The following is a 23,420-nucleotide window of genomic DNA, read 5'->3' as shown; positions in this document are numbered from 1 at the left end:
TGACTATAATTAATAGTGTGATTAATGTGGTGTCATGGTGTGTGCTGTTGTTGACTTTCCCTTCCCTTGTTTGATGTGGTTTCACTGTTTTGGTTTTGTGTTTGTGAGATTGCTTTGGTGTTTTGTTGGTGTTATTATTTCTATGTTTTAGACTGGTGTTTTCAATGATGATTAGTATAGGTATTTAAGTGTGTGTCTTCCTCTCCTCGTCGTGGCGTCATTTCCTCCAAGTCCTCGGTGTTCACCTGCCCGTCGTGTCTCCTGTCGTCTCCCTTGCCTTGCCATTTTGTATTGAGAGTGTTTGTAAGTAGATTTAGTATTTTGTTTCGTTGAGTTTTATTTTCCGTGTTTACAGTTCAGTTCTATGTCATTAGCGCCAGCTCAGCTGAGCCGTTTATGTTTCTTTTTGTAACGTGCCGTCGTCATCGAGTAAAGTCTGTATACACGTTATCCTGTCGTCTCTGCCTCCTCCATTCCTGTCCGCAAATTGCGTTCTCACCCTCACAGCACCCCCAGTCGTAACAGAATGATGCCACCATTAAAGAACGCAGCAGAAAGGGTGGCCGATACCATGACGATCATCCGGAGCATGATGGACGGTGACATGCAGCATTACTCACCTGCCAAGTGGGGGTTCCTGCTCCGGATGATCGACAGGAGAGTCCGACACTGGAGCCAGCAATGCGGGACATGGCCAACCGTATCACTGCCCTCATGGAGGGGTATAGGTCGATGGCTAAGGTAGCTTGCCTGCCAACTAGTATCAGGTTCACGGTCAGCCTAGAGCCCCTCACCGCCATTGAGGCTGCTCAGATGTCCATCGCTGATCAGATGTTCATAGCTGGCACAGCCCCGTCCATTAGCTCCGCTCCTATAGCTAACCAGACGTCCACAGCTAGCACAACTCGCCCGTTAGCTTTGCTCCTATAGCTAACCAGACGTCCCCAGCTAACACAGCTCCGCCCGTTAGCTTCGCTCCTATAGCTAACCAGACGTCCCCAGCTAACACAGCTCTGCCCGTTAGCTCCGCTCCTATAGCTAACCAGACGTCCCCAGCTAACACAGCTCCACCCGTTAGCTTCGCTCCTATAGCTAACCAGACGTCCCCAGCTAACACAGCTCCGCCCATTAGCTTCGCTCCTATAGCTAACCAGACGTCCCCAGCTAACACAGCTCCGCCCGTTAGCTCCGCTCCTATAGCTAACCAGACGTCCCCAGCTAACACAGCTCCGCCCGTTAGCTCCGCTCCTATAGCTAATCAGACGTCCACAGCTAGCACAGCTCCGCCCGTTAGCTTCGTTCCTATAGCTAACCAGACGTCCCCAGCTAACACAGCTCCGCCCGTTAGCTTCGCTCCTATAGCTAACCAGACGTCCACAGCTAGCACAACCCCGTCTTCTAGCTTAGCCTCGGCAGCTAGCCAGGCCCTCCCCAGCTAGCACAGTTCACACTGCTAGCTTAGGCTCGGTAGCTAGCCAGGTTCAACCAACTAGCATTTTCCCCACAGTGAGTCCAGGCCCCACAGTTAGACTAGCCCCCGAGGCTAGTATTGCTAACAAGGCCTCCACACCTGGTCCGGCTGCAACACCGGCTGCCACCGCTCCCCGCTTCCGGCCTCCACGCCCAACCCAGCCTCTACACTGGGTCCAGACTCCTCATCCCCGGATCCTACACCACGCCTCGCCGCCGAGACCGATCCGGTCTCCGCGCCCTGCCCGGCCTCTACACCTGGTCCGGCTGCTGTGCCGGCTCCCGGCCCCTTGACTGATCCTGGCTCCCCGTCTGGTCCAGCTCTGCGCCATGATCGGGGTCCTGGTCCTCGCCGTGGTCTTCGCCGTGGTCTTTGCCGTGGTCTTCGCCATGGTCTTCGCCGTGGTCTGCATGGGATCCTTCTCCGGGGGTTGTCGCCGCCGCACCTCCGTTCCGGCTCTCCTGAACCGGTTCCTAGTCCGGCGGTTGGAGGGTCTCTCATCCGGGATCCTGCTCCGGGGTCCAGCTCCCCTACACCTGTCCCCACCCCCCCTTGTCGGGCCTCTGTTCCCAGGTCCAGCCCCCCTCCCCGGGTCTCTGCCTTCCGGCCCCAGTTCTCCGGGTCCTCGCCCTGGGTTTTTTCCTGCTTCGCCCGTGGGCGGACGATATTCTCGGGGGTCTGGAAGCCCCCCGTTCGGGGGGAGGTACTGTCACACTCCCAGGTCAGGTCAGACCTGGGAGAGAGAACACCACAGACATGATGTGAACAATGGTCTCCTACCACCCTCTGGTGGTCACCCGCAGACGGTGCGGGCCAGCACAGTGGACATGTTGACTAATGTATTGACTATAATTAATAGTGTGATTAATGTGGTGTCATGGTGTGTGCTGTTGTTGACTTTCCCTTCCCTTGTTTGATGTGGTTTCACTGTTTTGGTTTTGTGTTTGTGAGATTGCTTTGGTGTTTTGTTGGTGTTATTGTTTCTATGTTTTAGACTGGCCTGCCAGGTGTTTTCAATGATGATTAGTATAGGTATTTAAGTGTGTGTCTTCCTCTCCTCGTTGTGGCGTCATTTCCTCCAAGTCCTCGGTGTTCACCTGCCCGTCGTGTCTCCTGTCGTCTCCCTTGCCTTGCCGTTTTGTATTGAGAGTGTTTGTAAGTAGATTTAGTATTTTGTTTCGTTGAGTTTTATTTTCCGTGTTTACAGTTCAGTTCTATGTCATTAGCGCCAGCTCGGCTGAGCCGTTTATGTTTCTTTTTGTAACGTGCCGTCGTCATCGAGTAAAGTCTGTATACACGTTATCCTGCCGTCTCTGCCTCCTCCATTCCTGTCCGCAAACTGAGTTCTCATCGCCTTCCCTCACTACCCAATCGTAACACATGTGGGCATCAGAGCTACAGGCTCTTGAGATAAGGGTGTATCACTGTCTGTGAGCTTAAGTCTCTCTGCGAAGGGAGTGGGAGTTTCCTCTACAGCTGGACTGAAGTGCAGCCGGTCGGCATCGTCGGACTGTCCTGGAAGTGGCTCAGCTACAGGTAGGATATGTCTGCGATTTCTCCTGTACTCCCTACCTTCAGACTGGATGAGGTAAGATCTTGGTTCTTTGCACACCTCTTTTATCATGCCCATGCGATTGTACCCATAGGGGGTCTGCATCCTGACTACCTCACCTTCATAAAGAGCCCGTAGTGGACTGCTCGACTTATCATAGCTTAGCTTTTGAGAGAGTCTTTTCTTTTGAAGCTGGGCTTTGACTTGTTGGGTGTCGCGAGTGGTAGGCTCCAGTAGCTGTTTTCTGACTGGGAGGGTGGTGCGTGTCTGCCTTGACATGAGTCTCTGTGCAGGTGAACCTAGCTGTGCATCTCAAGGGATGTTTCTCAGATTCAGTAGGTTTAGAAACGTGTCTGTTCCATCCCTTTTCGACTTTTCCATCAGCTGTTTTGCACTACGGACTGCCCTCTCAGCTAGACCGTTGCTCTGTGGGAATTCTGGGCTGCTGGTGACATGCTTAAAACCATTCCAGAATGTCTGTTGCCACTGTAGACCAAGGCAGGTCAGGAACCGGGTGTGGCTGGAGTGGTTCCTTCGGCTGGTGTGGCTTTTTGCTGTTGCACACAGAGCATGAGAGTACTGCATTGTCAATGTCCTTGATCATGGTGGGCCAGAACGCTATGCCTCGGGCTCTGCGTTTGGTTGACTCTGCCCCCGGTTGGCCTCTGTGTACAATTTGTGTGTATTCACTCTGTAGGGACTGAGGGATGACTATTTGGTGACCTTTCATTACGATTCCTTCTTCAATGGTTAGCTCGTCCCGGAAGGGTAAGAAAGGACCAATGGCTGGTGGAGCGCTGCACTGTTTGGTGGGCCATCCATGTTTGACAACAGCGGTGAGTTTCTGCAGCGTTGCATCTTCTGCTGTGCGTCTCCTTAGATCCTCTAAGCGGGGAGATGAGATGTGGTTGATCGACATCACCTCAAAGTCATTCCTCTCATTTCTGTGCTGAAAGGTTGATGTCCTGGGGGCTCGAGATAGAGTCGGCCAGGTACATGTCTTTCCCTTTCTTGTAGACAAGGTTGATGTTATACTTCTGCAACTGTAGCATCATATGTTTGAGTCGTGCTGGAGCTGTGGAGATCGGCTTGTTGACGATTGTGACCAGGTTGGTGGTCGGTTTCCACAGTTACTGGTTTTCCATAGACATAATCATAAAATTTCGAACATGCAAACTCAACCGCTAGGAGTTCCTTCTCTATTTGCGCGTAGTGTGTTTCAGTCTGTGTCAGCGTACGTGACGCATAGGCAATTGGTCTGCCTTCCTGCCAGCATGCTGCTCCAAGTCTGTGTTGTGAAGCATTGCAGGTGAGTGTGACTGATCGATGAACGTCATAGTATGACAGGACAGGTGGGCTAGACATGCATTCCTTCAGAGTGTCGTATCCATCCTGGTGCTGCTTTAGCCAGCACCACACTGTATCCCTATGTGTGAGTTGTCTCAGCGGAGCTGACAAGTGACAAGCGCAATATCCGCTGCGCCACCCAGCTGCCAAATCTACAACTGTTTTTGTAGTGGTTCCATTTCTTGCATGTGTGACATTGTTGACCATATGCAGGGCACACCTCCCTCTTAGCTGCATGGCTGCCCCCACAATTGTTACAATTTGTGATATGCGTGTTATTTTCTGACTGTGGTTTCTGTCTTGTCTCAAATCTCTGTTTCCTTGAGACTCTGTGTTGCACGCTGTCAACTTTAGTGGACATTTGCGGTACTGCAGATAGTGTCTTTGTGTGCTGGTCAGACAGCTCATGTATTCAACACACTGATATGGCCTTAGTTAGAGTCAGTTCACTATCACGCAGCAATACTTTTCTCAGACCATCATCACTTATGCCACATACAAGTCTATCTTTGGTATTCCAAAACTGCAGCTCTTAGCTTTGATCCTTAAATCAGTAACGTATGATTCAATTGTCTCACCTTGGTTTTGGCATCTTGTGTTAAACTTGTGCCTTTCCATTGTAATGTTGGTTTGAGGATTGCAAATTTCCAGACATTTTCTCTTTAAACATACTGGGTTCTCCTTAGACTCCGCAGGAGTGATGACGTTTCCACCTTCACCGGGTGCTCTTACCTCCGCTGCGTATGTGAATGATCTCTCACGTTCAATGGCTTCTGATCCTGCCAGATTGAGTAGAATATACGCCTGTGTGCGGGCTGGTTTTTCAGAGCGTGCCGCCGCAATGAAAATGTCGTACTCTTGTTCAAACACTCGCCAGTTCTCCGAGATGTTCCCATCAAATACCAGGGGATCGGGTCTGCGGAACCCGTCTGCCATGACGACACTGTATGATAACGTGCGTGGCTAATTAGTAGGCTACACGTTCAACGTTAGCTTGTTAGCCTCTCAATCGATAAAATAAATCATTCCTTGCTTTTTCTTTTCTTTTAGTCTTTCTCGAAACATGCATAATCCAGTATGTCCGCTTTTGGACTCGAGCATTGACTGCATTCGGACTCGGAAGGTGCAAACTCGGACTCTGACTTGTTAATTGAAAAATTAATTAATTAAATATTTTTTTGTAATAGGCCCTAATCATTTGTCATAAGATATTAATGGCTAGTGCATTTGTTTGGCTATTGTGTCACAAAGTAAATACAGTACACTCTTGGAGTGGACTCAACCTCGATGACTTGGACTCGGACTAGGCCTAGGGTAATGGGGACTTGACTCGGACTTGAATCAGGCTCTTCTTTGGTGACTCGGACTTGGACACAAACACTGGGGACTCGAGACTCGACTCAGACTCGAGATTTAGTGATTCGACAGTAACACTGGTAGAGGCCCACTGTATTCATATACTTAACAAATGTATCATTACAAGATGTAAGAGAGCGCTAAGAGAAGCCTAGCAGTGGACTGGCCCTGCAGGAATCTGCCAGATGGCCAGTCAGGGGCCACACAGCTCACAGCGTTTGATTACGTCTGATTCACTGACAGTGGCTGTTCTACATGGCAGAGGGAGTAATGGAGGATAAGATCCAGAACAGTGATCTGTGGCAAAGCTTAACGAGGATGACAGTTTGTCTTTTATTTGAGCAGAAATACATTTCACTATTTCTGTGAAGTGGCCTTTGATGTAATTCCGTCTTTCTGACTCGTACTGTTAAATGTAACACTGAGCACAATTTGGCGAGGCGCTTAATTTTTTTTACTCTCTCTCTTCCTCGTTCTTTCCGCTAGCAACTTGTGGCCTCCAATTGAATAAACCATCCATCAAATGGCCAGCGTTGACCCGCCAGGATTCTCCAATAATCTTGCGTTGCTCGTCATTGCGGTAATTGAGTTATTATTCAAGGCTACAGCTAAAAAAGATCAGCCCGACTCATGGTCTTTGTTATTCCATTTGGAGTTAAATGGACTCGTAAGTGTCACGGATGGCTGTTTGGGTGGGAACAAAGATGAAAGGGGCTTCGCCTTGAGCAAAGAGAGTCGTCTAGAGGGGGAGAGGGAGGCCGGTCTTCATTTGAAACAGGCTTTGACTTTTCTCCATCTTCTCTCGCCACAGTGCCAGGGTTGCACAATAAGTACTGTTCTTTATTTTCTCCTGCAACACGGTGTGCCCATACACGCTGTCCTCAAGTTGCGCCTTCAACCCAAACATCAACTCCGACGTGTTTCCCATGACCAAAAGTCGTTGGCGTCGGTCAGAAGATGAGTCATAACTGCACTGTATGTTTTTCTCTTTATAGCACACGCACATAACATGACTCACTGAACTGATGACACATCGGTCCAAATGTCTTCTTTGAAGAAACATTCCGTATTGAGCCAATTGAATTCGCATTTCAGAATTCAATGTAATTTAATTGATCATGAAAAGGTTGTCAACAATGAGTAGCATAATGTGAAACAGTTTCACTGAGCCCCAATACTGAGTAATGTCACGTTTACACAAATGTTTTGTCATCTCTCTCTCTCACCACCATTCAAAACCACATGGTGAATGGGAAATAGACTGCATTCATACAACGCTTTTATCCAAAGTGCAACTATTATATGTACAACTTACTTGCTTTGCTAATTATACACTTGCTTTATACACTGTCTTTCCAAATGAGAAGTATTCTCACTCAGCTGCAATACAAATCTGAAATATGCAATACTTTCTTTGTGACAATTCAGAGAGACAGATTTAAGGCTGAATACTTAATTTGCTTTAAAGAGATTACGTTCTCTTCCAGTTTACTGCACGACAGATCTCACTTTAGACTTTGATGTTTTTTTTACCCATGATGTCGAATGATACAGTGAACAGCACAGACCACACTTCTAAATCGGTGATTGAATTATCTGGAAAGTATAAATCTCTCTTTTATTGTATTTCTAAATGTTCACAGAGACACTGAGAGACCACAGGGATAGCCCCCGGAAGAAGAACACGAGCAGACGCAGACATAACTGTGCCTCTTTCAGTTTCCGTTGCGGAAATCACCCGGGACCATCTTTATCTCCCGTCTTTAGCTTAGAGATCGTAGTGACTCCTTTCAAAAGTGATAGATTGCGTTTGTGACTTTGTTGTTTTGATGGAAAGTCACAGCATAGTGTGGCATATGTTTTTTTTTCTTTTTTTGCATCCCCCATGCTATATCGGGCACTCTTACAAAGTGCCATTTGTGTGGGGGGGGGGTGTTTAAAAAAAAAGTCTCCCGACATTAAAGGCGAGGTAGCAGGAGCAGGTGGCTTGCAGGACGGGGGAGAGGATCCCCCTTTGTTGCATTCAGGCCTGAGAGAGGCGACTGAGACAGGTGGTCAACCCCTTTAATGTTCCTAGGCTTTTAATCTGCGGCTGGAAAACAGGGCATGTGGTGAAAGGGCCATGGATCCTTTATGGGGCAGAGCTGTGGCAGGGCTCCGCTGGGGCCAGCGGGTGCTTCATGTGGTTACACCCCATTCACCATCCCAATTGGAAGAATTTGCGCTCGGCACGGCGGCTTAATCTGCCATCGACATGTGTATTGCAACCGGTGTTCTGTGTGCGCGGATGGTTGCTGTTATATTATGAGCAGAGATCCAGAGTCACCTGTCCACCATGACTGACAGCTGACTTCTGATGTCCGTCGTTGCTGTGTTCACGTGTGTACTTGGCCACGCTCAGTGTACGTGGCAATGCTCAGTGGGATGATTGAGTGGGATGATTGCTGTGTTCATATGTGTACGTGGCCACGCTCAGGGGGATGATAGAAGCCACTGGTGTGCTTTCAATGTTTCTCAACGTATTTGTGTGATTTATGTATTATCTGCCAAGTGCCAAATGCAATTTTTCACCTTGTGTGGACAGTAAAGTTATATTCTATTCTATTCTATTGCACAACAGTAACAATACATAAATGTGTAGATAAATAAATAAAAAACAATAATAAAAAAAACTACATTATAACCTTTGCTTATCACATTCCATCCTGGATGGAGACAGATTATACTAATAAAATTATTTGGATTTTATTTTTTAACCCTCGAGCCACCCTTGTCGCAGTTCTGGTCAAAAAGCCCTTTTTATTTACGTGTTTGTGGATAGCGTTGGCTAGATTTGATGTATAGGCCCTATGCCAAAAAAGTAGCTCAGTACAATAATCAATTTTTTTTTTTTTTTAAACAATCACTATTAACTCATTCTGCGCCAATGACGAAAAAAGTCGGGTTATCTCGCCGGTGGTTGAGTGCCAATCACGAGAAAAGTCGGGCTTTAATCTTTATTTCGTTTATTCGCTATATCCATTCATAATTCATCCATCCATCCATCATTGGGAATGGCTCTGAGATCGCAAACGGCCAATACCGCCGCCTAACGCCTTGCGGCCGGTATTGCACATCATTGAAATCCCTCTGGTTTGGGCTGTACATCGATCTGGTCTGGGTCCGGGTTTTCCTTCTTGGGCAAGGGGAGCGGTTATAACACACAGTTTGGGGACACTGGATCACCGTCGGTTCATGTGTTTTGGTTGATACACATTGGAAAGACGACCGCGATCAATATTTGGAATGGCTATCAGGAATTGGATTATTCTTTTTGCAGTACATCAGATGTGAGGTAAGGACTCTATGTTACCAATCTTAGGTTAATCCTATGTTTTTTCGTAACGATCACAACGTGTCTGTGTGTGCGTGCCGTTGGCGCCGACCAAAGCATGGAGGGGCGACTTTTCCTCCCCCGCTTCCGTGCGTGCATGATGAAACATAATACCGATAATCTAGCGTTTATTTCAGAACGATTCATAAATCAAGCGACAAATGTCACAATTTCTAAGGAAATGCATTGAAGCGCTGTTTGCTGGAGTTTATTGGGATTCGACAGGATCACTCTAAAACTATACTCATATTCACCACGGTATAAAACGGAATGTATGTATGAAAAAATTATCTGTTTTTTGCATGTTGACTAACTGATATCGACGTGTTTATTAGATCCATAGCTATAATATTTAATATAGTTTTTAGCCCTGCAAACACATTATTTTTCCCGGGGGGCCGAATGAGCAACTGAAAATATGTTGGAGGGCCGGGCCAAAATTCCAAACTCAATTATGCATAATATACATTTTATTTCTATATAAAAAGCAGTAAATGGCATTGTTTTGACCCCTGGTAAGAGTGTATGTTATTATTTGGCAATTAAAATGTGAGGTTAGCTTTCAAAAATATCATTTATTCAAATAGAATTTATTTCCAAAATGATAAACAAAATGTGAAACATTAATAACAAAGGGCATGTATGAAAAAGTGCTATACAAATAAAGTTATTATTTTGAGTTTCATATACTATTGAAACAAGGATTTTCTTAGCTTTCTAAAGACATCACATCATCTTATAGCCAAAATAAACAAGACATGAAAAGTGTCCAGCCTTTTTACATGCCTATATTAAACATTTAATGTTTTCAGAACTGTGCAAAAAAAAGAAAAGAAAAAATATCAAGTGTCCCATTTCACTTGTTATATTTCCACATTTTAGTGTTCTTCAGCTCTTTTTTTTCATTCAGTGTGATAAATCCAGTCTCTGTTGAGCTTTAACAAGTCCATCAAAGTCAGGTTGCATGTCTGAGGTGGAGATGCGAAGCACAGCTGCCAGATGTTCATCAGTGAGAGAGGATCTGTACCTGGACTTGGTAAACGTCATGACTGAGAATGTCTATTCACATATAGGTGGATCCAAAGAGAACCAACATCTTCTGAGCATGTCTCCTCATGTTTGGAAAGTTCTCCTCCTTGAGAGCAGAGTAGAACTCTAGCAGTGCTCTTTCAGTAGTGAATCAGACTGCAGGTCAATGAGTTCAAGCTGAACATCAGTGGGTGCACTATCAACACTGCAGGTAAAGGGAGAGGAAACCAGCTGCATTTCATCCTCAACCTTTTTGAAATCTTGAAAACGCCTTGAAAATTCATCATGCAGTGCTCCCAACATGGATGAGTACCTGTGCCGGTGATCAGCTGATGGTTTGACTTCTTTCAGGGTTTTCATGTGCTTGAGATTGTTGCTGCCTAGTTGCCTTGAAATTAATTGCAACTTTGTCATGAAGGCTTTCACATGGCTATGCATTTCATGAGCAAAAATGCCCTTGCCCTGCAGTTGTGTGTTCAGTAGGGATGGGTACCATTCACATTTGAACCGATACGGTACCGGTACCTGTGAATCGATACCGGTACCCAACGGTACCTTTTTTCTGTAGTCTCAAATTTTTTTATCTACCTACCTCAGTTGTGAAAAAAGAAATCCAAACTTCAAATAACCACACTTTCGACCGTTTTCGGCTTGCCCCGACTGCTTTGTTGTTGAATCAAGTAAAATCCTAGGTAAGCGTATATTGTGCGTGTGAACGTTGACATGAAAAGAAAAAAGTAAAAAAAAAAAAAAAAATATTAAATCTTTTATTTTTTTTAATCTTTTTTTATTATCATGTAATCTTTCACGGGCCGGTCAGGATCATCCCGTACAATGCCCAGGTCTGCCTTAGGGTAACCCTAACCCTAACCCTAACCCCCTAACCCTAACCCTAACCCAAACCCTAACCCCAACCCCAACCCTAACCGTAAACCCTAAACCCTAACCCTAACCCTAACCCTAACCCTAACCCTAACCCTAACCCTAACCCTAATTTAAGAAATGGTTAAATGAAAATGAATAAATATTCTATATGTATGGTGAGGACTGAAGTTAATAAGGATATTCATGAAAGAAAATTGGAACAATACATGAAAAAGATATGTTTTACTGAGATCGCAGTTTCGGTCACTAGGGAGACAGGTAGTGGGTTTTTTAAAGGTTGACTCAAGAGTTAAAAACAATCACTATTAACACATTCTGCACCATTAACGAGTTAACTCGTTATTGGCCGCCAATCGTTGAGTGCGAACAACGAGTTAACTAGTTTTTATAATCGTTATTTCCTTTATTCGCTATTGGCATTCATAATTTATCCAGCAAGGCTCCGGGAGCCAGCTGGACTCTGTCTGATATTTCAACGCCTCAATACCGCCGTCTGGTGGATTTCGGGCGGGTTGCACTCCACTCTAAACCGGATGTGGCACTCTGTGCATCGGGGAAAATGTTCCGGCAGAGCTATCGATAGGTTATGAATATAACCGTAGTTCTATGAATACTAGTGACGCTCAGCGTCATCTGCACTAACCTCACTTTGTGCATTTGCACTGAATAAAAATTCACAATGTACCTTTACATACCAACATTCGTCTGGCCACACCCCTATCCGCTACCTTCATAAGCAGGTGTGTGGCCCCACACTCGCCTCCTTCCCAATCTTTCACCACAAGGCAAGATCAAAGGCCGCAGTGGCGTCCAGACGCTGAGCGTCACTAGTATTCATAGAACTACGGTTATATTCATAACCTATCGTTCTATATCATACTAGCTTCCGCTTAGCGCCATCTGCACAACGGGAGCTGAGCGGGAGCTTGAAGCTCGACAAATGTACCCCACTGAGGCCCCCCACAACCATCAGAACCGGGGAGGACCGAGCCCCCCGACCCTCCCTAATGGAGGATACCCTCCCTATTGGAGGACGGGAGGGAGACGGATCCGACCGTGCGAAGAGAAACTCGAGCAACTCAACACACAGGGTGAGCAGACCGTGGCTTGACCCCACAACTACGCACATGCACAACCCGCATGTCACCAGGGAACGAACGGAATGAACAAACCTCGTTACCGCCCCCAAAATCACGGGGTCAAGAGCAAACTCAACCCCGTGGCAAGGCCGTAGCAGCGGAGCGCGAAGGAAGACCCAGACCCACTGAAGGGACTGGATCCCCCGGAAAAAGGAGGCCCGGAGAGGTCAACGACGCCACAGCATCAAGACCTCACCAGGCGGTCACTAGTGACACCGCCCCCCACATCGCCAGCGTATTCGGACAGGGCCCCTCCAAGAGCGGGCCCTTCCCCCACTAGCACGCCGCCTGGCACACTGACCATGGCACACTCAGGCAGTCAGCATGGCTGTAACTCGAAGCACTCAAGAGGCTACCCTACAGCGGGAGCAGGCAGCGCACCGGGGAGACGACCACCAGAAGGGGTCGATCCCTCAATCCAGGCAGCAGGCATTTGACCCGAGCCTGGAGCACTGCGGACGAGACAGGCGCCAAAGGGGTCAACTGAAAACAGCACCCCCGGCGGAAGGGGCGTATGCTGGCATTGTTGCGCACCATGACAAAGCCTCCACCAAAAAAACCCGACCCAGAGGGGCCGAGGCAGAGAAGGCTGACACGATTGGCAGGCGTCATGAACGTGCAGGGGCACACTCAACCGGGTAACCCGGGAGTTGACTCCGCTCCAACACACCAGGGAATCAACCACCCTCTCGGTACCACATGCGGTGGTTGTTCCTATAACCCCTCAAGAAAAAACTCCAAAACACACCTGCGGGTATACACTGGCTATACCGCAGTACAAGTGTTTCAGTTTTCAAAAAGGGGTTATCCCAGGCCTACGGGTTGACAAAACACAACTTCGGACCGGGCCCGGCGGCCCGGGAAGCACACAGGGATGCCAGAGGAGGTCCATAAGACCACCCCAACAGCCCCCTCTTCGCCATGCGTAAGAGAGGAGCGAAAATAATGGAAAACCAGCCCCTTTATGATATCGCAGGGTACAACATGACCCAACAAAGGGTCTCCATAACGCCCAACCCTGTGACACCCGGGCCGACCCGGCATTTTTCCCCCCAAAAAAAACACAAGTCCCTCAGGGTACCAGAACAGAAGATCTGCGTCCCTGGCGGAAGACGGGTTAACTGACCTGGACCAGCGTGACCAGACTCAGTCCCGTGCCCTAATCACGCCGACATCCCCACTCCAAGAGAGGGGGTAGGTACGCGTGTCGATCTAAAACATGAAAAGAGGGCGCCACCCAGACGGTCCCATTCGTACCGCTCTCAGTGGCCCACCCCAAGGGCGTGAGACCCCTCTACCTATGTTTTGATCTATTCCGTTAACATCCCCCAGATATAAACGAGAATTTGTCGAGACCTAGTAACAGTCTCGACAAATTCAGTAACAGGAAGAGAAAACCTCCATCCCAGTTGCCCTATAAAAACGCCGTTTTAATAACGAGCAACCAAGGCGTACCAGCCCCATGCGTGATTCTTATCAGAAACACCCTGAGCCAGCACTATATACGCGTCGAGACCCAAACACATCAATGGATAGTCTAACAAGACACCAGACATTGTTCCTCCAAGTCGCCTGGGAGAACGACAAGGAGCCGTCGTGCTTCACGTTCTTTCCTCTTTTTATTAAAAAGAAAGAAACACAGACTGACATGAATCCCACGTGACGCGGCTGAGGGTAATTTTTTTTTCATTTTCACATCCCGCCACCCTCACCACAGGGAGGAGACGGGAATCCTCAGAGAGACTTCCCACGTGAGCCATGAATTGAAAAGTCACGGTAACATTGAGCCATGTGACCAACAGACTTAAGTTACATGTATATCGAGCGTAGCAGAACACTAAGTTCCTACGCTCTGCCCCGACAACTTGACAATGACAGACCCACACACAGGTCTGAAAAAAAACTCACGGAAGCCGTCGTCCAATACAAACGTGCCCAGTGACGTATTGTATGATGGGGGGAAACCCATGACTCAACTGCCCGTGATAGGTGCGGAGTCAGGGAAACCTAACAGCTTGGCCGGACCGAATGAAAAGAGAGCAAAAAAAAAAAACAGACCAATCAGAAGAGGGAAGGAGGGGTTTATCCGGTACCCCCTCGCAAGCCCAACCCTCGAATACGACAACAACAATAGCCATATGATACCTTAAGTAGCCAGTATGCTAATGAACAGCGCAAAGCTAATTCAATGCGCGCTAGCCACAGACAAGTCTGTGAACAGGGTTTATAACAAGGCCAAAGTTATATATGTGTGAACCCGACACCCGTGTTTATGTTGCAAGACACAGAAAATTTGATAGAGAGAGAGAGCGGCCTGAAAACCGCGGTACCTTTACACACACAAGCATTACTGCAGACCAACACAACAGTATTGCGGCTCAATATCACTGTTTAAGCAACAGAGCACACAACTAACCTCTACCTTTATGTGAAGAACCTAATCTTCAGGTCGAGGCAGAAAAAACCCTTTTCAACCGAGTGTAAGCTGCAGGCCTCTATAACATGAAATGTAGCGACCAACAAGACTATAAGTCTAGCCCTTCTATCAAACCCACACTAGCGAAAGGTTCACACATCGTATCCCCATCATATGTAGTGAATAAACACACAGTTTGTAACAAAAATAGTCCCTCCCAGGAGGGACCTTTTATTTAATAAAATCATATGGTGGGCCTGGAAGGGAACATGGGGGACCAACAGAGGGAAAAGTCACTTTAGCGACGCCTGTCACGAGCCGCTCGGGACTTGCCACCCCGGGGAGCCCCGGAGGGACGGTAAAGGACTGGAGGCTGGTCACGACGATGCCTACCGTCACCTCCGAGCGTGGATGGGCCGGCTGCAGTGGCCGAGGCGCCCTCTCTCCTCCTGGCCTTCTTCGCTGAAGGACCAGCAGTGGCGGTGGTAGCAGCGGCGGAACCTCGACGACGAGCCTTCCGTCTGACTCCACCGGCGACATCGGGCGGGGGGAAATGAGGCTGGAGCAAGGAATGCTCCTCCTGCATTTCCCTGCAGGTTGAGGTCATCAGCTGCAACGCTGACCCGAAGAGCCCAGCATCGGAGAGGGGTGCCGTCAGAAGTGGAGTCCTCTTCCTTTCCGGCACACGCGCCTGCTCCAGCCAAAGGTGGCGCTGGGCTAGAGTGGCCAGGGCGCATACTTTCCCAGCGGCGACGGCCTGCAGCTGGATCAGATGCAGGATGGCTCCTGCCGCCTGGGCGAGCTGATCACGTTGCACTTCGGTCAGCTCCGCACCGCCCGTCATTATCCCGGACATGAATCTCGCCAGCTGCGCGATGTTAGATGTGGCAGCCAGAGATTGAGTCGCGGAGATGAATGACTGGTCACTCCAGTAAGCCAACCGCCTCGCCGATTTCCCTTGGGGAACCGGCTTCCGTAACGGCTCCCACACCACCTCAGGACAAAGGAGAGCTGCCATCGGCCTATCAAGCCGAGGCACCCCCTCCTTCATACCGTCTACCAAACCCACCACCCTCGTGACTCGCACGTAGGCGGGGTGAGGCCCGTGATGTGGGAGATCACCTGTCCCTGACGGACGTAGGCCTCCATCGAGGGGAAAAATGGGCAGACAACGCCCGTCTCTCTCACAGGACGACGTTGCCATAGATGACCTATGAGATTATCAGGGACAGGAACAGGCAGTGGCTGCGGCAGCGGCACGCCGTTTTGCGACTGCCGCCGCCGCCATGAGCTCGGGGAACAAAGCACGCAGTTCCCCCTGCATACTTTCCCCCACGAGCTCGCGTCCCTCACATGCAGCAGACTACTGGTTACAGAGCCACATTCTGATGTGGCTGATAGCAGGGCATCCCGCCGCTGAGTCGGAGGTTCTAACCCAACATCAGCGTACGAGGGACCCCAAGGAGACCTATCACCCCCCGCCAGTGTAACCTGGACGGGAGGCGGACATGTCTCCACGGGGCGTCAAACAAGAACCCGTCTGCCTCTACCATGTAGTCGTCTGTTTCCATCGGCCACGGAGAAGCAGATGCATCCTCATCCGGCTCCAGCAACTCCCCAAAACCAGGCCGTTCGCGTCTACAAGCCACCATATTACGACGGGAGCGAGCAGACGCAAAAAGTTTGCGTCTCAAAGCCTCCGCCACCAGAGGAGCCGGCCACCTAACAGTGGACGACTCTCCGGTGGCAAATGAACCAGAGCAGGAACCAGGCCATCTCACAGGAGACGGCGCTGGTGCACCAGCTCCTTGGAGAGGCAAACTACCTACCGGACGCCTACCGGGTGCGGATGCCGTCCACGACAGTGGCGTCAACCTCGCTCCAAGACGTACGGCAGAGGAGGAAATGAAGAACCGCTGGTGAAGGGTAACGTTGCTAGCGCGACCCTCCGAGGTAAACATTATTACTTTTTTCTTTGTAAAAAGTATGAGAGAAAGAAAAAAGCAAGAAAACTTTCTTCAGCTTAATAACCTTGTCAAGTGATTGATATACAGGCACTTCCTTGTGGTGAAAGTGAAGAAGGAGGCGAGTGTGGGGCCACACACCTGCTTATGAAGGTAGTGGATAGGGGTGTGGCCAGACGAATGTTGGTATGTAAAGGTACATTGTGAATTTTTATTCAGTGCAAATGCACAAAGTGAGGTTAGTGCAGATGACGCTGAGCGGAAGCTAGTATGATATAGAACTTGTTATGTTGATCCAGACAAACACTTGAGTGCATTGGATCGCTTTCGAGACGCAAGAATCAATATGCTTTCGGCGTTTATTGCGTCATACAAACGGAAAATGGATCTAGCAGATCGAAATCAAATAATTGGAATATTTTTTCTCCAGACTCATCGGCCACAGGTAAGAGGAATCTAATGTTAATTCCAGCTCGATTGTCCATTTATTTCATTGCAATCCATCTGATCAACGTATGATGTTGTACTAAAGAAAGCCGTTACTGACAATCAAGGAACCATAAACGACCACCCCCCCCTTTCCTTCACGCATGATGGAGCATAATGTTACCGAGCATATGCATTTGAATTTTTGTATATAGCGTGTATAGGAACGAAACGCCAATCGATTATGTATAATATGCGTCGGGCCTATAACTTGCATTCTAGGAATTAATGCTCTACACTCTAAAAACATACTTATTCACAACGGTACTAACACGACAATGTATGAATGGAAAAATATAACGTTCCCACATCCGGAACGATAGATACCCGATGTTGAATGGCCCATAGTAATGGTGAGGACTGAAGTTAATAATGATGAAATGATGAAAATTGGAACAATACATGAAAAAGATATGTTTTACTGAGATCGCTGTTTCGGTCACTAGGGAGACAGGTAGTGGGTTTTTTGAAGGTTGACTCGAGGGTTAAATACATTTGAGTATAGCCATAGCCAAGCCAAGCCAAAGATAGAATTTGAAGTCGTTACTGTAGTCAAAGTAGAAGAAGAGTCGCTTGGTGTTGTGGAAACAAGCAGGTGCATTATAGGGGCCTCAGAACTCAGCGGTATCACTTTGCATAGGGGCTCTCCCTTGTTACCGTTTCCCACTTGATGGATTGAGTCATTATCGCGACTTTGTTTTTTCTCCGCACGTTAACAGGAGGAACTGTCAATACGACGGTCTCAGGTTTCAACGTTCCCAGGTCCCCAAGTTTCAGAGAGACGGAGAAGAAGAATTTTGTTTTGGTTTGGGAGTCGTTAAGAGAACTGAGAGCTGGCCTTGGTTTGTAATGAGCTCCCCGGTTCGTTTGATGTCGGTACAGGGTCCGGCCTGCGTCTCGGCTCTAGTGATGGATTGGACAATAGCGGCGGGTTCCCAAGAGAGCGTGCGGCTTGTTAGGATAAAGAGACGTGCCTGAGCACAGAGACCCTCTGATGTAAAGAATGTACACACGTCTGAGACGGCTTCTGGTATAGTGCTGAGAAGACTGTGCTGTTGTCACTGTACACATGGCTGTTCATTATGCCAGATAACCATTATGAATACTGACAAGTGTCTTATCAATACAGCTGCTGTGTGCTTCTTCATTGTGCACCTGTGTGTTTTCATATATAAAATAGCAGCCGGATTAAAAGATGTAAATAAAGTGCTAACCGACCACAGGAAAAAAGGTAATGTACGTTAGGTTATCGTATCATAAGTGACAATGTACAATGTGTATGTATTACAAATAAGTACGTTATCTTACATATTCAAACAATGTCAACTTTTTAAGTTTTCAGAACATGTGTAAATTCCCCTACTGGGGATTTAACCCGGGCTGCTATGTTGGTAGGCAAATGCTTTTACCTCAGCACTACAGCCTGACAGCCTCCCCCAAACCTTAACCTTTAACCTCAACCCTAAACACCCTAAACACACCTGTTAACCCTTATTCAAATGAAATCTAACTTGTAATCCAACGTTCAAAATGAATGTTAACCCTAGATATAACAATAACATGGTTATTATTATTATTATTATTATTATTATTATTATTATTATTATTATTATTATTATTATTATTATTATTATTATTATTATTATTATTATTATTATTATTATTATTATTATTATTATTATTATTATTATTATTATTATTATTATTATTATTATTATTATTATTATTATTATTATATCTTTTACTTTACTACCGATACAATACATACATATATTACTTATAAAATATGTAAATATATTATGGCTATAACATAAAGTACATTATGTACATTTCCCCCTGTGGTAGATTAGTACTTCATATAGTTTTCTGATGTGACCTGAAAATAATTGTACTGTAAATTACTACTAATGTACTATTACAACTACTACGACTGCAACAGCTGCAACGACTGCGGAATAAAGACACATTTCCAGATAAAGATCTAACTGGAAGTGGACTGGAATAGCTTTTCTAGATGAATTGATCAACGATGACACAGTGGGATCGATCAGATTGTCCCGGGCAGTAAAACTCCAACCGTCTTGCCCTTATGGCAGGCATTAGGCTCATTTGAGATTAGTCAGATCTGCACCGTCTAGAGACAGCTGCTCTACTGAGCACATTGCATGGCGGTTAGAATTCTGTCTGACTTGCTCTGGAGACCCGACTCCGACGGGACCAAGAGGCACGTGCAGCTTTGAGAGCAAGGTGACGAAGTGGATCTTCACCAACTGCAGAACCTCATGAATGATGGGAAACAACTTGCTATAGTTAGAGCAAATTGCCCATTGGCTCAGAAATCCCTGCAGCCACCCACAAGGAAGAGACTTCAAACCGTTTTTCCCTCCTTCCAATAAATCTCCTCTTCATCATTATTCCAATATAGGCTACACTTCATCATGAACTGTCTGGCAGACAACCAAATCAGTTTACGAGTAGCTCACTGACGTTCACAATCGAATGCCTTGTGATAAATGCTGAGCATGTCTGTCTAACCAGTTCTAGACAAGAGAACACTGTTCAGTCATGTAGGTTGGCTCAGCACACCACTCACTACAGAAGGGAACAATTAGCATGTTAGCATCATACTGTAGCCAGTTCTATGCATTTAACTAAACGAAATGAGCACTTTACAATACAGTACAAGACATAAGACTGTATTTACAGTATGTCTTAAGTTTATCATTCATGAAACACATTTCTAAAACACATGATATAAAACACATGTTCTTAACTCTGGGTGCATTCCCCATGAACTGGTACAGTGTATATCTCAAGATGCCCACCAGCCAATGAGAATCCATAACAATAAAGTCAATGGCGAGAGACAAATAATATTTTGATCCTGTTTGAGTTGTGATGTGAATTACACATTATGATGTTTGTGAATTTAAAAGATCATTTAGCAAGTCAAGACATTTTATTGACTCGCAAGCCAGCTTCCCTATGATTAGCAGAAAGAGAGTTGTTGAAGCAGTGTTCCTATCTGTTTTGGATTACGGAGATGTGATTTATAAACATGCAGCGGCTTCCACTCTTAAGCCCTTAGAGTCGACTCTGTTTACCATTCAGCCATTAGATTTATCACCGGTGATAGTTATGGTACTCACCATTGTATCCTATATAATAAGGTCAGGTGGGCCTCTCTGGCAGAGAGACATTGCATTGGAATCTTTTTATTTATAAAGCCATAATTAGAACTAATTATATTAGTTCTTTATTGGAATGGACCACTGGACCCTGTCGTACACAATCCAGTGATTTAGAGTGCCTATAGAGTTTGTACTGAACTTGGTAGATCTGCTTTAGGCTTTTCTGCCCCAATACCCTGCAGGAAACTCTGAAGACACTCTAGTGGCTATGGGTCGGTTTAGAACCTTAATGACCAATCACCACAATATGTAATTGTTTTAAGATTTTTACCTCTGTTTTAATTGTTTTGCTATTTTATTCTTTAAAAAATATATATTTTAAAATGTATTTTAAAATGTGCTCTTAATTATTCTGATTGCTGTCTTTATATTTCTGAACGCACTGTGACACTTGTGAATGTAACATCTCGATGGCACTGTAAATTAGTTTAACAACTCAGTGTATTTATCGAGTATAAATAAAGATTGAATAAGTTACAGTAGCTAATGTCAGCTAATGACATTATCCATAGCTTTTTATGCTATAACACAACGTTAGCTAGCTGACAATTACACTTTTAAATGGGCAAACATCATGATGTGTAATTAATGGCACAATCCAAACAGGATCACCTGCAAAATATATCAATATGATTTACTGTCTGACTATGAATAAGTGTGTAGGCACTATCTGTATTTAGTTTATCATTTGAAAATACAATGAGGTGGGGGCACTCTTATTTGTCCGACTTGAGACTTGCTCACCTTATTGCAATCGCCTACTCGCGTCTACTTTCGAGGTGGGCCATCGAGTCATCTCAAACAAGCCCATTTGCTCAGAGTCATTGACGTTTGATCCCATCCTCCTCACATCTAACTCCCCGGGTCCTTCTCTCAGCCACGCGGCGGCTAAGCTAGCGGCTACAACCCACTCGGCTCGGAGACAACAAGAAAGTGCATCATTTAAGCTCATGAATCAGTGATTCTAGCGCCGATTCCAACTCTCCTCTCTGGTTCCTCTCATTAGGGCCTGTTTGTTCATCCTCGGTAATGATCTCATAAGGGGCTTTTTAGTGGAACATGGTGTTCTGTGATTGAGTGGTTTTATGTGGAGTCAAAGCACTCAGGTTTGCACAGCGGGACGCCACTTCAGATCACTCAGTGCAAATCCCAGCGGAGCGCCGGGGGAAAAGCCTCTCTCTCCCTCCCTTTCTCTCCCTCTCTCCCTTTCTTTCTCTCTCTCTCTCTCTCTCTCTCTCTCTCTCTCTCTCTCTCTCTCTCTCTCTCTCTCTCTCTCTCTCTCTCTCTCTCTCTCTCTCTCTCTCTCTCTCTCTCTCTCTCTCTCTCTCTCTCTCTTTTCTCTCTCTCTCTCATTCCTCTTTTTCTCCCCCCCAATTTTTTCCTCTGGCAAAATTATTCACTCAAACCGTCCCTCACAAATTCCCCCCCTCTCTTCCTCTGAAACTGGTCATTAAATGCTTACCCGAATTTATACACAAACAGCAATGTTTGTAGAGTGTGGACCAAATAAAAAAGCAGAGGGCTTTTGAGGCTGTTTATGACATTTGATGATAAGTAATCTTGATTGGCCAATCTTTAGTTGTCATTAGCTTAATCAGTAGGGTATGTAAGAGGAGAAAGGCATATGTTTGGTCCTCCAATGATGTGATATTGAATACTGGTATACACAAGGCATTATTCCATATAGTTGTCCTTACAGTACAATGATCCGTTGCTAATTTCTAAGGGTTCTTTTGCAGCAAAACATTTGAGCTGTTTTGAGTTTTGAAGATTGCACATTCCTTTCAGCTTTTGTTAACACTTTACATTCTGTTCATAACATGTTCATAGCACCTTCATCAAGAGCTTCATCACAGCTCCACGACAACCACGAATACCAATTCAAACCTCATGTAATACTTATTTTCAGTTATTGTGACAGTAGAATATTGTGTCAATTTACTGAGCGAGAATTTCTAAATAAATGTACTTGTGGAACTTTGGGTTAGCCACAGCAATTTGTGTTATCAAGGTCCCTGTCTAATTTTACTGTATTTCTGAAATATAATTCAGTAGTATGCTTCAATACTGCCTCCCATCACATTATACTAGTACTATGTATGTAATGTAATATACAGTCCAGTGTGACAAAATGTGCTTGGAATCGTAAGTATGTGTTATATTACAGTAGCATTAGGGACATTGATAATTTGGCAGTAATTAAAATCCGGACCCACCGATCCACTGTTTTGGACCGGATCTGAGCTTTTGTGAATCATTGTTAATCTCACACTCTTGATCTAAATAAATACGGAAATGAAGTGACTGATCTACCCATTCCTCGACATGTCTCATTAACAAATGAGCATTTCTGCCCAGAACCCCCACCCCGCCTACACATCACATTGAGATGGTATCTTCTATAGTGTATCGGAGTCCCATCTGGAGGAGGCCTCAGCCTGTGCCTGTGATGTCACTTCCTCTCATACTCACATGCACTGGTGGGAAATTGTACCACCATGACATCACGTAATGGTTTCAACATGCGGCGGGACTGTCCTTCTGACCCAACCCAGAGAGGATCTGGGCTGGCAGCGGAATGCAAGGTATAGTTTACCATAAAGTGTCTCTTTTTCTGTTTGCACCTTCGCGAAGCCACGGCCTTGGTTCTGATCGAGGTCCCGTTTCACTGGACTACTTTCTTACATAATTGGCCTAGAAATTATGCCATTTTGTCTCGCAAAGAGTAGCCACGGCGGCCCGAGACAGCTTGAAGCCTTCGCCTCGACTTTTAAGGCGAAACGGCTCTTTAATCTGCCCCTTTGATGATGTCACCGTGACCTTTGACCCTTCCACCTCTACTGTTATTATCATATTCCTCAAAGTCTAAGTCCAGTAACTCGGCGTGACTCCTGAAACCCTTTCATCCCGCTTAAGGACTCTCCTTCTCTCCGTTCACACATCTTGTATCCATCATCCGTCCCTCCCACACACAGTGCCCTCCTCCTCCTCCGTTCTCATGTTAATCTGTCCTTTCCTCCCTCACTCACTCACTCACTCACTCACTCACTCACTCGCTTGCTCACTCGTTACCACTCCTTCCCCACCACAACACCCCTTCATGTGAGATCCCCCCCTCTCTCTTTCTCTCTGTCCGCCATCATGGTAACAGGAACCATTGAGGAAAGCCAACTGTGTGTGTGTGTGTGTGTGTGTGTGTGTGTGTGTGCGC

The sequence above is a fragment of the Notolepis coatsorum genome (genome assembly GCF_963971535.1).
Source record: "Notolepis coatsorum genome assembly, chromosome: 7".
Taxonomy (NCBI): domain Eukaryota; kingdom Metazoa; phylum Chordata; class Actinopteri; order Aulopiformes; family Paralepididae; genus Notolepis; species Notolepis coatsorum.
This window is presented reverse-complemented; position numbering follows the sequence as displayed.